At 38.6% G+C, this 17,187-nt stretch overlaps 1 protein-coding gene across 1 annotated transcript in view; it reads left to right on the forward strand.

Moving 5' to 3' along the window:
• Positions 1-300: 300 nt before the first annotated feature.
• The window catches only part of LOC109414693 (protein kibra), a 124,464-nt gene continuing 107,577 nt past the window's right edge, over positions 301-17,187 (forward strand). Inside the window, exon 1 of the mRNA XM_062844721.1 lies at positions 301-903. The gene's annotated coding sequence lies outside the window, so the exon portion shown is untranslated. The remainder of the gene's footprint in view (positions 904-17,187) is intronic.

Raw genomic sequence — 17,187 nt, forward strand, 5'->3', positions numbered from 1 at the left:
GCTGCTCTTCACGATTCCGTCGGTATGCACCCAAATGAAGGAAGAATGACGCTTTTGTTTCGATTCAACGCCTACTACGGGTCGCTCTTCGCGAAGAGGGAAAAGCCGCGACCAAAACTGCATTAAAACTATGCAGCATTGCTTTGGGTGTCCACCTCATTGGTTACTATGTAGTGTTCGCCACAGTCAGTCAGTGCCTACTCAGTTCAGGCGGTGTTTGGAGAACGTGTTTATGCTGAGCGAAGCTCTTCTAAAGTACAGCGCTTAGTTAGTATGGGTAGGTGTTCCGCCGATCGCGCGGGGCTCGCTCAGCGTTTTCCGTCGCGCTGGTGTCAGTTTCTTTCGGATCGCCTCTTGGGCAAGAGAGAATGTACCAGTTGGTGTATCGCGGCTCCTTCGTGGACACCCGTTTCTACGTTTGAATTACACATTTTTTCTCCTCCGCGCTTTCTGCGAGTCGTCGCCGCGCCGCCGCCGCCGCCTTCGTCGCCGCTTCTAGTGAGTTTTTAATCAAGTTGGGGGCTTAGAGTCCAACCGAGCAGCCAAGGAGCTCTAAACAGTGTCACCAGCCGTCGAGTGGAGCGCGACAGTAGTATAGCGGCCAGCGTGAACGCGCAACAAGAATAGCACTACAGCAGTCGGAGTGTGTCGTGTCGTGGTAGACCGCATATTTAGGAGGAAACTAGTTTTTTTTCTTCAACGCGCGCGCGAGGGCTGCCTCTTACATACTTTCGAACGTTTTTTTTTCTTACTTCTTGCGAACGAACGGTGTTTGTGTGGACAAAACGATTCAGTGTTTATCCCCTTGGCGCCTTGTACTACATACCAGCCGCGAACCAGAGGCTCCGGATTGGGTCGTGGCCTTAGGAAAAGCGCTTTTCATCGGATCATCGAGTGCTCTTGGTTAGTTTTCTTATGGTGGAAAAGTGTTGAAATTGTTTGCCCCAATTCCCTTCGGAACTGTCAGACCTGGAGCAGTCGCCCAAGTAGGCCATGCAATGGAATGTTGCACCTGATCAACCGCAATTAGAGAGTGTGCTGGAAATGTCAAATTCCAGAAGATAGCTCAAACGAAACCGCCGTCGAAATTCTGTTCAGTGTCAGTCATAAAAGTGCAAAGTTCCCGAACTTTTCGTGTATATTAAATGCAAAAATTCACGTTTCTGCAAAACCGCATTCGCGAGTGGCAAATTTAAGTGAAAACAAGTACCCGACCATCCAAGCAACCAGCCCAACCAACTAGCGCAACAGAAACAGCAACGACAGCAACAACAACAGCAACAACAACAACAGCAACAGCAGCAAAAAAGTGGAATGTTCAACATTCTTTCGTCGTCTATATGTCAATCGGGAGGTGGGGTTCCCACCCACCGTCACCACCCCGCGAACACCCACCACCCATTGGCATGGTCTCTCACTCTCGGTAACCGTGCAGTCTCACACTGACAGTGCGCTCGCTAAGCAGGGTTGCCAGGTGTTTTTAATACCGGAATTCTTCCAATAGGAATGAAAACTGTTAACTGTGCAACAAGTTTTAAAATAGTTATTTATTCAGTGAGTTACAAAGAGTAATCCAATGAGGCTTTTCAATATGAATGAATATTAGAGTTGCTCAAAAATCGAAGAGATCAGTCAAAAAGTTGTATTGTGGATTTACCGGTTACTTGTATTCTACCGGTCGCTTCAGTATGACCTCCAAAGTAGCCGTTTTATAAAAAGAGTAACTTAAAATAGTTATTTATGCAACAAGTTGCAAAATGATGATTTTTTCAGCACGAGTTGTACATTTATCCAACGAGGCTTGCCGAGTTGGATAAATACGACGAGTGCTGAAAAAATCGAGTTTTGCAACGAGTTGCATACAACATTTTTTGTAATTACGAAAAATTCCCGTTCCGGATAATCTATCTAGCTACACATACATGAAATCAGGAGGAACCACGTGGATGCATCCATGCGCACCGGCGCAGTTTTTTGTTCGATCAGGTAGGCTGTGGTGTAGAAGGTGTCACAAATTTTCAAGTTCCCGTCGTCGTCGTCAATCAGCAACATGAGAAGGAGCAAAAGAAGCTTCCGCTGCTGCTTCTGCACTTTATCAGTGGCCCGAATCGGAACGTGAATAGTCCTGATTTGGATTCGAGCTGCTAATTGGATGTAGGAGCAGTAGCTGTATCTAAGGAAAACGCGGTTATGAGCAAAATGTATTTGCTGGCAAAAGTGCCGAAAAGTGCTACTTTTCAGCACTTTTAAGAGTGCCGAAAAGTAGTACTTTTCGGCACTTTTGTTTTAGTGGAGAAAAGTAGGCCGTTTTATCGTTGTAACCGCGAGTGAAAAGTAGGGCAATAAGCAAGGATGGAAGAAAATCGCTTCTAACGATAAATGATACAGGATACGAATAATCCAAGATAGCCTTGTTCTTGCAGTAGCATGATGCCGACGCCTCACACCGTGATCGAATCACAGAGATAATCAAAGCATCTGATGCACGCTTTATCGCGTGATGACCCGTTATCGGATCATGTTACAAGTCGTGATAAATTTTATTCATTCCGATTTATGCCACTTATGCTCCCGGAACCCGAATTCATCATTAAGAATAATACATTCTTATGCATATCATGAAGCTTCAGCACTAAGAATGCACAAAAAGTGACCGAAAATCGAAATTTATCATTTCGACTTCATGATAACGATCGCATCGCGGCCGCACATGCCGAGCGATTCATTATTCGCGGAGCATGGTTTGTTATGAATACTTGACGACAAAATTCCATCGTTGTTGCTATGATCGCGCGAAGCCCTAACACCGCGACACATTCAAAATCTTATCATGATCACTAGATTTCCATCCTTGGCAATAAGCAACGTAATTACAAAAATGATTTTAAACATTTTTGTAGTATGCGCTATTCCTCGTTGCCACTAGCTACTCAGCGACATTCATTTTTTGACAATCAAGTTGATTTTTATATAAAAACGGCTACTTTGTAACGGCTACTTAAGTAACCGGTAGAATAAAGTAGCCGGTAAATCCACAATAGATCTTGTGTCTGATGTAGACATCTTTACAAGCCAAGTTTGTTTTTATGTAACAACTAAAAAAACAGAAATATGTAACTGCTTGCGTTATTTAAATACAGTACTGGACAGACAATATTGAAAAAATCCTGGTAGGAATACAAACGAATGCTCGGAAACAATTCAAATGAGGAATTCTGGAAGAAATCTTGGAAGGATTTCAAAGAGCAATTCCAGAAGCTCTTGAGGAGCATTCATGGGAAGAATTTCTCAATAAATTTGCACTCTCAGATCCATCAGTTCCTTATTTACATTTGTAGCATCTTTGCGGAATCGTATTTTTTTTCGGCATTTCTCAAATCTATATGACTACAGAACCCTCCTCTTACCCTAGAACTATTATCGAGTCCTTAAGTTTGCTTTCTGAACAATTATCCGGAACAATCTGTAAAATCGCCAACAAACGAATGCAGGTATACCTCGGTTTAGTAAACATTTAAATTTTCAAAATGTCTATAAAATCGAAGCAAATTTTTCTGTTTTATTTTTTGTAGTGACATGATGCTTTTTAAGGTCGGTTTCCCACACAAAACTACAAACAATAGAATTTTCATTTCATTTATATAAGGAAGAATAAATACATCAATGAATCTTCAGAACACGTTTATTCTTCCCAAAACAAACCAACAAACTGACATTTACATTTGACTAAATGCCTACTACAATTGAACTTTTTCTACGCCGCGCTCTAACGCTTCATATGATCTAATTACTGCATTACTCGCTCTATGTGAGTTTTACAGACTCAAAACATCAAAGTGAGCACAAGAGATCTTCATATGCTCTAATTCTGCAATACTCGCTCTCTTTGTTTTCAAAATCCTCTTTTGAATGGAGTTTTTCAGACTCAGACATGATAGTAAGCACAAGAGATTTAAACCTTTTGTTATGTGTATGGCTCTAACGCTTCATATGGTCTAATTCTGCATTACTCGCTCTCTGTGTTCTCACAATACTTCTTTGAATTGAGTTTTACAGACTCAGAACATCAAAGTGAGCACAAGAGATCTTCATGTGCTCTAATTCTGCAATATTCGCTCTCTGTGTTCTCAAAATACTCTTTTGAAATGAGTTTTCCAGACTCCGAACATCAAAGTAAGCACAAGAGATCTAAACCAATTATGTGCATGGCTCTAACGCTTCATATGGTATAATTCTGCATTACTCGCTCCCTGTGATCTCAAAATACTCCTTTGAATTGAGTTTTACAGACTCAGGACATTATAGTAAGCACAAGAAATCTATACGTTCTATTGTGTGTACGGCTCTAACACTTCATATGGTCTAATTCTGCATTACTCGATCTCTGTGTTCTCAAAACTCTCCTTTGAATTAAATTTTCCAGACTCCGAACACCAAAGTTAGCAAAAGAGATCAAAACCTTCTGTCTTGTTTATGGCTCTAACGCTTCATATGAACTAATTCTGCATCAATCGCTCTCTGTGTTCTCAAAACTCTCCTTTGAATTGAGTTTTTCAGACTCAGGCATCATAGTAAGCACAAGAGATCTAAACCTTCTGTTATGTGTATGGATTTAACGCTTCATATGGTCTAATTCTGCATTACTCGCTCTCTTTGTTTTCAAAATACTCCTTTGAATTGAATTTTCCAGACTCAGAACATCAAAGTAAGCACAAGAGATCTAAACCTTCTTTGGTGTGTATGGCTCTAACGCTTCATATTGTCTGATTTTGCATTACTCGCCCTCTGTGTTCTCAAAATACTCCTTTAAATAAAGTTTTTCAGACCCCGAACATCAAAGTTAGCAGAAGAGATCTAAACCTTCTGTTGTGTGTGTGTGTGGTTTTACCCTCTCAGGGGACTCACTCTCAGGGGTCTCACTTTATTACAGCTACCCTCTCGGAGGACTCATTGTTTTCACTTATTTTTCAGAAAAACTTTCAAAAGTTCCTTCAAAAAATTGTACTGAAATTTCTTTGGGAATTCTTCCAAGGATTTCACCAGGAATTTCCACAACAACTTCCAATTTCTTCGGATATTTATTCTACAAGAGATTCCTCCAGAAGTTTCACAAAGAGTTGTGTAAGAAAGCAGGGTATGAGTTTTGGCCGAAATTTTTCCATGGATTTCTTTAGAAAATAATTCAGAGATTTATATCATTTTTTCGGGATTTTTTCAGATTTTTTCCCGAAAAATCCTTTGGAAATTCTTTTAAGTATCCCTTTTAAGACGAAACTGGAAGCATTTCCTCATTTTTTCAGTTTTTGATTTAAAAAGAAATGACGAAGCAATATTCTCAAAATCGGTTTTTGTACACATGTAGAGTATGGATCAATGTATCTTCTGAATTTTTTTTCGTGTTGAAAAAGTTTTCCATTTTTTCAAAAACCATTTTTTTTTGTGAAATTTTGTTCAAAAATGGTTTCTGAAAGGTGTGAAGAATTAGCATTAAGTTAAAATTCACAAATACAAAGAAACAAAAAAAAAAGGCTTCTGAAAAAACGAAAAAGTTTTTCCACTAGGAAAAAAAATTCAGAAGATACCTTTGATTTTGAAAATATTGCTTCGTTATTTAATAAAAAAACAAAAACCAAAAGTGCGGAAATGCTTCCAGTTTCACCTTAAACCACGGGGGGTCGCCAAAGCCAAGGTTGGGAAGCGTTGCCTTAAACGATCTCCTAGGATTGATTCCAAAGATTTGTCCAGGGTTTGCTTTAAAAATTGCTCCAGAGATTTTTTTTTGAAAATCTGAACTTCTGTCAGAAAATCTTGTTGAGATTTCTTTAGAAATTCCTGCTGGGACTCTTAAAAAAAGTGAGATCCATTCGGAAATTTTCAGCAGGGATTCTTATAGAAGCTGCCCTAAGGGTTTCCTTCATAATTTTTTCGAGGGGTTCTTTCAGAAAATCTCCATGAAAAATTCGTAATATTCTTTCAGGGACTCTTTTGGGAACTACTCGTAGATTAACTTTAAAAAATCATCCAGGAAGTCATAAAGAATTTCTTTGGATTTTTTTTCGTAGAGGTTCCTCCAGGAATTTTTCGAAGCATCCGTCTTGAAAACCTTCCATAAACTTTCTCAAAATTTCTCTATGGATTTTTATTTAGAAGATGATTCACAGATACTTTAAAATCAGAAATTCAGAACTGCTTCAATATTTTCTTAGAAAATATCTGAAGAATTTTCTCCAAGGATTGCTTTAGAAATTCTACAAGAGATTATTAAGAAAATTCCCAACATTTCTTCACATTCCTTTAGATATTCCTTCAAGACATTTCTCGTTCGGAAATTGCTCCATGGATTTCTTATGAAAGTCTTAGAAAATTCTTCAACTATTCCTTCCCTACGAATGCTTTCAGAGGTTCTTATAACCCGCAACCGGGTTTTTTCGGCTTTTTTGGGGCATTTTTGGGGCTTTTTGGCTTGGCAAAACTAGTGTCGCTCCCCCTGGATTCTACTGAAGGTTTTTCTGACATTTTTCAAAACTTCCCTATGATATTCCTTCCAGAGTTTCTTCTGGGATATTTTCAGGAATTCCTTTTGTAATTCTGGCCTTTATTTATGTCTATTGAGATCGTTAAAAAGCTCCTCATCAGATTCCTTAAAGAATTCCTTCTGCGATCCTTCAACAAGTTCCTTCGGGAATTTCTACTGAAGATCTCTCTGAAATTCTTTTATTAGTGTATCCCAATATTTGTCTAGAGGTTACTTTTGGAATCATAGACGAATCTTCAGGAAGATTGTACGAAGGATCTACTGGAGGGAGGAATCACACAATGAGGTTCAGTAATTCCAGAAGTTCCGGAAGAAAATCCAGCACACTGGAACCTCTTTTTATGCACATGGCTTCTTTTTATGCAAAGGCATAAAAAAGGGGAAATTTACGCATAAATTAAGTTTGGACTTCAGTGAGGGAATCTAGTTCACGAGAACAGGCCTTGCTCCTGGGCATTTGAGGTGGGACTAAGGGGATTTCTAGAAAGTTCCCACATAGCCCAAAAAAGGGGTTTCCAAGAGGCTTCAGGGGCGTTTTAACCCTCTAATCCCGCCTTTAGACGGGGTATAGTTTGAGCACTTTTGTAATTTTTGTTTCGTGAAAAATCAATTTTTATATATTTTTGGCTGATATTTAGGACTGTTCTGTATATCTCAAAATGGTTTTTGGTGTATTTTAAAGCGTATTTACATTTTTAAAAATCATTGAAAAATTGATGTTTTAGTCACCTTCTAGAAGTCATTGTTTATTTTGTATTGAATCGCTACAATTAACATATTTTGAATTTTTACCAAATCATTCTATCCTTGTTTAATAGTTTAAGGGATTCGAATACACTCTAAAATTATTTTCCCATAAATTACACGGAAAATAAAATTTTCTGTGAAAAACAATTTAAAATAAAAATATTTCAACAATAATCATAAAATCTCAAAACGTTTTGATCTCCAAAAAATCCGTTCCCCAAATTGGCTTCCAGGAAAAATATAAAAGTGTGGGGATGTTCAAAAATTAAAAATAGAAAAATCAAAAACTGAAATTCACGAAATCGAGAATTAAAACGAATCATCTTCCAAAACATGTTTGAATCGATTTTAGATGACGAAAAATGACATTTAGATCAAAATCAAAAATTTGGGCATTAGAGGGTTAAGGGGTTGTTTCAGGGGATTTGAGGAGTCTTTTGAGGGCGTTTTATCAAGATTTGTTCCGGTTTAATAGGATTATGGGGAATTCAGGGGCATTTCAATAGTATTAGGGGGTTCAGGAACGTTTTAAGGCATTAAGGGCAATTCAAGGGATCCCATTAGCCTTTAAAGGACATTGCAAGGGGTTTGAGGGGCGTTTCAAGATGTTTCCGAGTTATGTCTCAGTCATCTGAGTTTCAAGGTGTTTCAGAAACATTTTAAGAGGTTTTAGAGGCGTTTGATAGTATTTCTGGGGCATTTCAAGGGTTTTCAGATTCGTTTCAGGGGGTTTATGAAGCCTATTGAAGGCATCTAAATGGGTTTCAGAGGCATTTCAAATTGACAATGACGGTTTCAAGGGCGTTTTAATGGGATTACGGAGAGTTCAGGGGAGTTTCGAGGCATTTCAGGTCAGGGTGGTATCAAAGGGTTTCAAGAACACCTTTAAATTTAAAGGGTATTTCAGGGATGTTGAAAAAGATATTGTGATGGGGTCTCTACAAATTCTTCCTGAAACTTCCTGAAATGCTTCCAAGATCCCCCTGAATCCCCCTCGAACCCCACGTAACGCACCTGAGACAGTTCAAAACCCCCAAAACGCCTGCGTTACGCCTCTGAATCCCGCCGAAAACGCTATGAAACTTTCTGAAATGCCTCCAAAATCCCCCTCAAACCCCCTTGGACCCTATGTAACGCACATGAGATTCTCCGAAACCCCCGAAAATATCTTCGCATCACCTCTGAAACCAGCCTGAAATACTCTGAGACTTTCTGAAATGCCTCCAAAACCCCCTCAAAACCAACTCGGACTCCATGTAACGCACGTGAGACTTTCGAAAACGTACCTGCAACGCCCTCAAAACCCGTCGATAATCGTCTGAAACTCTCTACAATGCTTTCGAAAAGTCCCTCATACTGCCGAAACCCCCCTCCCCCTGATATCTCTGAGTACTTCGCTGAAACCCCTTGGGATCTACTGGAACGCCCCTGTAACCCTTATTTGCTCCCCTCCCCCCTATAAACACCCCCTGCCGGCGTTGCAACAGTGCCCGTCATTATTAAATATTCTTATGCACAATATAGGTTCTCAGTAGCTTTCCTCTTTTTTATGCAGGGCATAAAAAGATGCACACATTAAAAGTACATAAAATAGCATGCATAAAAAGAGGTTGTAGTGTAGAAAGCTCAAAATTATCTCCTTAAATTAGAAGAACTCTATGGAGGAATCCCAGACAAAATTTGAGAGGGGAACTGTGAAGATATTAAGATATTCTAAAAATAACTCATTAACAAATATCAACATGAAACTTTTGTAGGAGTCCCTGAATAAAAAAAATCCAGAAAATATGATCAGGAAATGTCAAACAATACTACTGAATGTATTCTAGATGGTTTTCCAGGTTATCCATGTACGTGCACTTATGTCTCCAGTTATTCATATGAAGTTCCTTACGAAATGTTTTAATGGTTTCATGTTTTCCCGTAATGTAATCAAAGGCTTCCACTGAACTATCTTTCAGAACTATCAATTAAGTAACAGATTTTTTTTTCACTTATGGAAGAAATACTTCTTGAGTTTCTTTTAAACTTCCTCGCATATTCTAGCCGTGTCTTTTTGAAGTAATACGAAAGAGAAGCTTATATGGTGAATCGTATTCTTAAAATCTTTATGTATCTTTAGCAATATCTTAAAAATTTATCAGTCGGTAAATTGTCTTCACAAGATTTATACGAATGATGTTTCTGGCAACCGTGCCGCTGAACGGATTGGCGTCGCTTCGCGACTCGCTCGCCGAGTTCGCGAGAGAATCGCTCCGCTCAGAACTTGATCGCCTACTGCGATGATACGCGCAAAGTGGGTGAAGAGCGCGTGGTAGTAGCGGGCGCGGCGCAGCGCAGCGCACTGCACTGCTATAGCTGTGGCAAAACGGCAAATGTAAAATGCCATGAAATATACTGATTATAAAATAGCTGTAAATAATTTAAATATTTTTCTCTGCACAATTTTATGCCTTTTCTCGTCGGAGGAGGCGCGCGTGATGACGATGGGCGCAGAGCTACCAAGAGAAGAGGTTGGGCGTGATGCAGCGGGGTGAGCGCTCGACGAGGGGTGGTTCAAACGATTGCGAATATGCACTGAACCAAGGCTCTCGGTGTGCGAGGTTTGCTTTCTGTACTTTGGTGGTACATACCTTTACCGAACGTATGAATGTATAAATGTGTGCTGGGTCGGAGGAATTACTTGGTACCTACTTGGATTGAGTTGCAGCGATTGTAGCTAGGTCGCCGCATGGGTGACGAAATTTTACGGAAAAGTGTCGACCACGGTGAAATTCGATCGCAGTAAGCCGATTTGGATGTGCGCGATTAAAGTTCAATTTTGGTTGGATTTTAAGAACACACACTTGTTCTGCAGTTAGAAGAATTTGAAAATTGGGTACCACACACTTATTTTGCTCATTTAAACAAAAATGACGTACTTTATAAACAAATATTTTTTTTTTTGTTATTTTGAAAATAAGCTTAATTGCATATTTATTTCTGCACTACTCATTGAAGAGCCCCTCGTTTTTTATCGACGAGATTTTTAGCCCAGGGCGAGTTCATATCAGGAATCACGGAAGTACTTCCCCTCTTACATTTTGTGAGTTTAAATGTGAGAACTTACATTTTGTGAGTTTATCGGGGGTAAGATTCGATCCCAGATCCTAGGCGTGATAGTCATGTGCTTTAACCTTCACACCAGGTCCGCTCCCAGAGGCTCTCGTTTCACCACTCAATTCCAAGTTCGAAGTTAGTTTCCTACTACAGTAGACGTTCGATAAGTTCAACATGTTTACGTTTCAGTTACTCAATGAAATTCGCTAACTGCAACGACCGATAGCCGTCAAACAGTTGTCAATTGCTGTTGAACGCAGCCAAAATGCACTCAAAAACTTCTCAATGCAGCTGTACACGCTAAGACCTGTTTACCTATTTTCCAAAAAGTGCTTATACTTAGGGTGACCATATGGTATCCTAAAGGAGGACATGTCCTCCTTTTCGATCAAAAATCGAATGTTCTCCTTTTCCATGAAAATGTCCTCCTTTTTGGACTTATAACTTTTATAAAATCGTATGAACAGCCATTGGCGTAAATAGGGGGTGGCCAGGGGGGGCCTGGCCCCCTCTAGAACAATCCATTTCGGAAAAAAATCTCGCAATTCAGGCGAAAAGTATCTTTTCAGTATAAAAAATCTATATCGAAATGGCCTTGGCCCCCCCTAGAGCTATGACCTATTTACGCTTATGTGAACAGCTGTTAAATATTTTTGTTTTAGCTACTACATATTATTCAAAAGTTATTGTTAAGCTATGAAAAGCACCAATTACGTTTTCAATGGGTAACTAAGAGTTATGTTTTCTACGCTAAATTATTGGGAGTACGTGTCACATTAAATCGAACTCGCAATTCTTACTGCCACTTATGAGGAGTGTATACCGATTTTTTTTTATAAAAATACACCAAACAGATTTCGAAACACTGCCACAAGAAAGCTTTTCCAATTTTTCCTGAAAAATATAGTGAAATGTTAACATAATGTTTCCATCGTGGAGGCAGTAATGATACTGCAAAATCTTTTGTTTTACAGTTTCTAACTGTAATCAGTACAATACAGTAGAAACAGCCGTGTTTATTGATGAAAACTCTTATTCGATTGGCCCAAGTTACTAAATTTTCGAACAAATCTCTGGAAGTTAGAATAGAATAACAGTAATAGTAGCCAAGTAAAAGTTAACGAGTTCAGAAAGCTGAGATGACTAGTGAAGTTCATTGATGTATTTTCGTTTATGATTTATTTTAGATTGCTTCCTTGTTATTCAGCTTTCACTGCTTCAATTCAACTGTTGCACAAAAGAAAGCATAAGTGATTGAAACATTGCAAGTTCTCTAAAATTATTGAAAAGGGTACTTTTTATGAGAAGTAAACCAATTCAGTTAAACAAATAACAAGTTTAAATTTCAATGGTTATAATGATATCAGTTTTTATTTCTTCTTCTTGTAGAGTTTATAAAATGATATGGATGATCTTAAAGAATTCAATCGACGTTTACAACGCAAAAACATGTTAGTTGAGTGTTTCCGAGGTGAACCAGCCAAGAGCTGAAATCCTAGTAAATAAAGCTTGTAATAATAATGTTAGTTGGGCAAAACAAATCCCATATAAAAGTATTTTGTAAACTTGGCTTTATTTTTTTTTTGTATTTTCGTGCTGTTTTAAAAAGTGTCCTCCTTTTCTCGCAAATGTCCTCTTTTTTCAACCGAATTTGGTTAAAATGTCCTCCTTCACTTTATTTCCATATGGTCACCCTACTTATACTCAAATATGCATAAATAACACTCACATAAAGAAAAACTATGCAGAAGACGTTCGATAAGTGCAACATGTTTACGTTTTAAGTTACCGAATGAAATTCGCTAGCTGCAACGACTGACTGCCGTCAAACAGTTGTCAATGGCTGTTACGCAGCCAGAATGCACTAAAAACGTCGCAATGCAGCTGTAGTGCATCCGAAAAACATCGCAACTCTGTTGACGTTTTGTTTTTGACAGATAGCGGTGCGATAACTGCAAAATTGTTGCACTTAGCGGACTTGCAGTAAAAAAGCATTGCAGTTAAACCGTTTGCACCGAGCGAACGTCTACTGTATCGAAGTGCCTTGTACTTCAAGTTATTTTCATGAAATTTAGTAATTTTTGAAGATATAAGAAATATGTTGTTGGCATTGTTCATATCACGAAGAAGCTGGCTTGTCTCGCGTTAAAATTTGAAAATTTATGCAGGCACTATCCATAAACTATGTAGACCCCCCCCCTCGGTCCTCGTAGAATTTCGTTCATACAAAAGTTGCGAAATGGAATGGACCGTATCGATGGATGTATGGACCGTAGACTTTGGCCAGAACTCCCTCCGCCCCCTCTGACTCTACGTAGTTTATGAAGAGGCCCACATTAATAACCTGAGAAATACTGGTATGGGTTAACTGGACAAGTGATTTCGTACAATGAAACAAAATCTATGTTCAGTGTGTCAATTGGCTTTTTCCGAAGATAGTCCGTGACATTTACCTTAAATATTCGAAGAAGAGCGGTTTTACTGTGACTTATCTTGTAGAACTGGTCCAACCGCACAAGTTTTTCGCTTAGTGCAAACGCTTTAACTGCAATGCTTGTTAACTGCACGACCTTTATTAACTGCAACAATTTAGCAGTTATTGCACCGCTATCTGTCAAAAACGAAACGTCTACTCTGTTGCTATGCTTTTCGAATGCACTTCAGCTGCAATGCGATGTTTTTGAATGCAGTCGAACGTCTACTGTTCTTAAAGCTTGAGGTTTGGTTCAAAGCAGTTTTACATTTGTACCCAGGAAAGAGTTCATCAAATATGCTTAGTTTTACAATAGGGGGATTCACTTAACAGCGTACACTGATTAAACTGATTAAACATCGCGATCACCAAGGCAATCTTTGATTATTTCATTCTCAAAATCATGAAACATTTCAAATAAGCAGAAAATCGTGGCTTACTCAGCAATTTAATCTGTTTAGTGAGTACCCCTAATATTTTTCTCTGCATGTTGCCCAAATATAGTAGTCGTTCGATAAGTGCAACCCTTTTTGCGTTTCAGTTACCGAATGTTATTCGCTGACTGGAACGACTGACAGGCATCAAACGACTGTCAATTCATGTCGGACGCAGCCAAAATGCACTAAAAAAACATCGCAACTCAGTTGACGTTTTTATTTTGGCAGATAGCGGTGCAAGAAACTGCAAAATTGTTGCAGTTACCGAACTTGCAGTTAAAAAGCATTGCAGTTGGGCCACCCAATTTCCAGTGACACTGATCCAAGTTTGAAAATATATTTTAGAAGAACTTGGTACCTTCGGTGAAGTTTTCAAATATTGTTTTGGAAACGTTTCGAAAAAATCCTTTCAAAGGTCTCTTGGCCTTATAACTTTTGAAACCAATCTTTTGATTGGAAGTATGCTTTATGGAATATTGTGTCTTCTAAATTACACATCGTCATTTGATTTCTTTTTTAACTTTTTTTAATCTATCATAAATTCGTCATGCAGCAAGTATTTTTTACGCCGAATTCTTCACCGCATGCGGCGTCATCTACTAAAATAACAAAGTGTAACATTCCTCCGCCCAGGATGACCACACACCACAATTATCACCTCCAATTTCTAATTATTTTCCGTCGCACGAAACACGCAAGACATAGTGCACATTTCCGCGAAAACTATAACCCTGCGTGACAGGCGTAAATCTAGACCCGATCAGACGGAAGTAACAAAATACAAAAAAATACAACTTTATGATCAACGATAAGGATGCAACGGTTGTAGCCAAACCTCTGTAAAGCTGTTGAAAAAACATAATACTAGAGGGATTAGTCGGCCATTATTGTGGCGGCCATCTTGGGATTCCAACGAGCTTGTCCTTAAGGTGAAATGGGAGCGCGCCCATGTGTATCCACAACACTATGTACATACCTACGAACCCTCTTGTGCCATTTCTAGCCGCAGTTGTTAAAATTGTACTATGTACATACAATTTTGTCATAGTTTTCTTGTCGAGCTTGGGTCCTTTGCAATACTGGAGCATCAGCGTGAGATTGCCCCAATCGCACGCCTAACGCCTCGCAAGCCTCTCAAGCAAGCTGCTAATAACTGCGCGCGGTATGAAAACTGCAAATAAATATCAAACATACTTAATAACACACTGACTGACACAGGCCGCAGCAGGCCGCGCCGACCATGGTGGACTGAAATAGCACACACCGACCGACCAATCGGAGCTAGTTGGACCGATATCGCGCATCAGCAACACAGCCTGACCACATGGGCTGGGTGAGAAGACAGGGCACGGAAGGTTATGGTGGAGGAGGCGACGCATACGCTAAATTCCAACGTGATTTTGACATTCTCGGCGTATTTCAGTTTTGCATTGCCTCCCATCTATGCTTATAGGTACACATAGCTATAGTAGGCCTAATCGCAGCAAGCTTGGGGTTGTACCTTACATACGTTGCGTTGTTTCGCTAGTCGTCATCTTCTGAGGCGAAAGATTCGAGCGAAGATGGCATATGAGAAGAGTAGTTACATTTTCAGAATCATTTATATCTGGTTGCGATAACGGCTTATTCTTAGGGAGAAATTTTCAGGCCAAACATGTCTAAAGGTCCTATCTGCAGAAGAGAGGCTCTCTTTGGTTTCCCTCTCTTTCGTTCATATCTCAGCTGTTTATTTGTATTATGACTGTCTCCTTGCATTGAACGATGGTCAAAACAATCGTCTTTTGATTTGTACTGCAAAAATAATTGAAAAGTGTACCATTACATGGCAATAATTGAAAGAGAAAGTGAACAAAGAGAGCCTCTCAAATGCAGATAGGACCTATTGAAATGTTTGGCCTGAAATTTCAGAGAATACACCAATGGCTACCCCAATAGTCCACTGCACGAATTTATGCTGGTCTGCTTACTCTTATCCCAAATTGGACGTTTGTGCGGTGCCGACACCTCTCAAACGTCAAATTTCGTGTGAGAGTAAGCAGGCTAGCATAAATTCGTGCATTGGATCATGGCCGACTTGGACCTCTACTCACGTTTTCAAGAGCACCAATCTCAAAAATTCGAAAACAAATGCACTCGTTTTGGAAAAGCTGCTACTTTTTGCAAGTGAGCAAAGCCAGGATAAACAAGTGCAGTTAGGTTCGATGCTTCGTTCGTCATATTTGTGCCTCTAAAGCTTGATTCTTAGAGGTACATGCTATGTTTTTCTTGATCAATTTCAAGCTTTTGTTTCACGTTTTACAAAAAAAAAACTCGTGTATGGTAAACTTGTATGTATGGTAAAAATCTATATTTTTTTCCGAATTTGACTCTATCTTTACAATTGCATGAGTTATATGTCGTTTTTGGGATTTTTTAAATGTGATTTTTGCAGTTGATTTATTCTAATTTAAAAAAAAAAATGCGTCCTCGTAATTTTTGCTTTAAATTTGGCTTTATATGTGACCTTCCAAATGCCGCTTGAAGAGCTTTTGTTTTATCATACCCATGGAGATGGTGCATTTCAAAACATGGCTGTGTTTAAGTCAAAACTGCCCATAACATGTGAATCACAAGACGTACAGTGGTAGACATTCGTTTAGCCGAGGCATACTTTTTTCTATTTTTTCCGCAACTGTAATAATTTTATGTTCTTTTTATAATTTTTAGAGGATCTTCTGGGTAATTTGCATCACTCAATGCACAGTAGCTGATTTCGTCATTTTAGCGCGCTTAATTAATAACTTCTCAACTATGATGTTTAGCGTCATGGTGTCTTCGAGAAAGTTTTTCACTATCACAAGGAGCTTCTTTTAAACTATTATGAAAATTGATCAATCCCCCTAAAAGTGAGTTAGAAGATTTATTTTTTGAATTTCTCAAGATACAAGGTTGGTGCCTTCACAAAAGTTGTAGAAAATGTTGTTTAGAACAACTTTGTCGAAGACGCCAAGTTTGTAACTTCGTTACTTTTCAAGATACGTTACGTTTTCTATCATCAGCCCCTTGAAAAAGGTTTTTTCCCAATAGCTTTCTAATAATTGATTCTACATTTTTCTTATGCTTTACAAAGTCATAGATAATGGTAAAATTCACAATTTTGCCGAACATGGCATCCCGCTAATTTCAAAAATTAAATAGTTATAACGGTTTTTATAGTTTAAATATCGATGAAAATGTGAGTTCAAAGAGGCGGCAAAATCCAAGATGGCTGCCAAAAAAATTTTCAACTTCAAATGAAAGGTCTATACTTTCCCTTCTTAGAAATGTGGTCCACCAATTTAACCCAAACAAAGTGGATTTCAACCTTCTTTAACATTTTCTAGCGAACAAGCCAGAAAAAAAAAATTAAATCCTATACTTTATGAAAATGATGCCCTGGTTTCAGAGAGAATTACCCCTATGTGATTTATCCATTAATTTCTTCGGAAATTCTCCAGGGATTCTTTGAAAAACCGTCTGGATATATTTTCATAAATTTTTCTTGTAATTTCTTAATGAAACTCTTCAGAAAATCTTTTGCGATTTAAAAAAAATCAAAAAATCATTCAAAAGTTACTCTAGGGATTCTTTCGGAATTTGCTCCAAGCGTTCCTCCTAACATTACCTCGGAAACTTCTTCTTGGGTTTTTCAAAAATGAAATAAGGATATATGCAGAGTTTTCTTTAGGGATTAGTTTAGAAATTTCTTCAGAAACTGTACAAAGGTTTTGAAGACTTTTTTCATAAAATCTAGCTTGGATTGCTTTAGAAATTCTTCCATAGATTCCTTTATGAAAATCGACAGGCATTTTTTCGAAATTTTTCCAAAGAGGTTTTTAGAAAGTCTCCTTGGAAAACTTTCTAGATGGAAATTTGTC

The sequence above is a fragment of the Aedes albopictus genome, chromosome 1, assembly GCF_035046485.1.
Source record: "Aedes albopictus strain Foshan chromosome 1, AalbF5, whole genome shotgun sequence".
NCBI classification, from domain to species: Eukaryota; Metazoa; Arthropoda; class Insecta; order Diptera; family Culicidae; genus Aedes; species Aedes albopictus.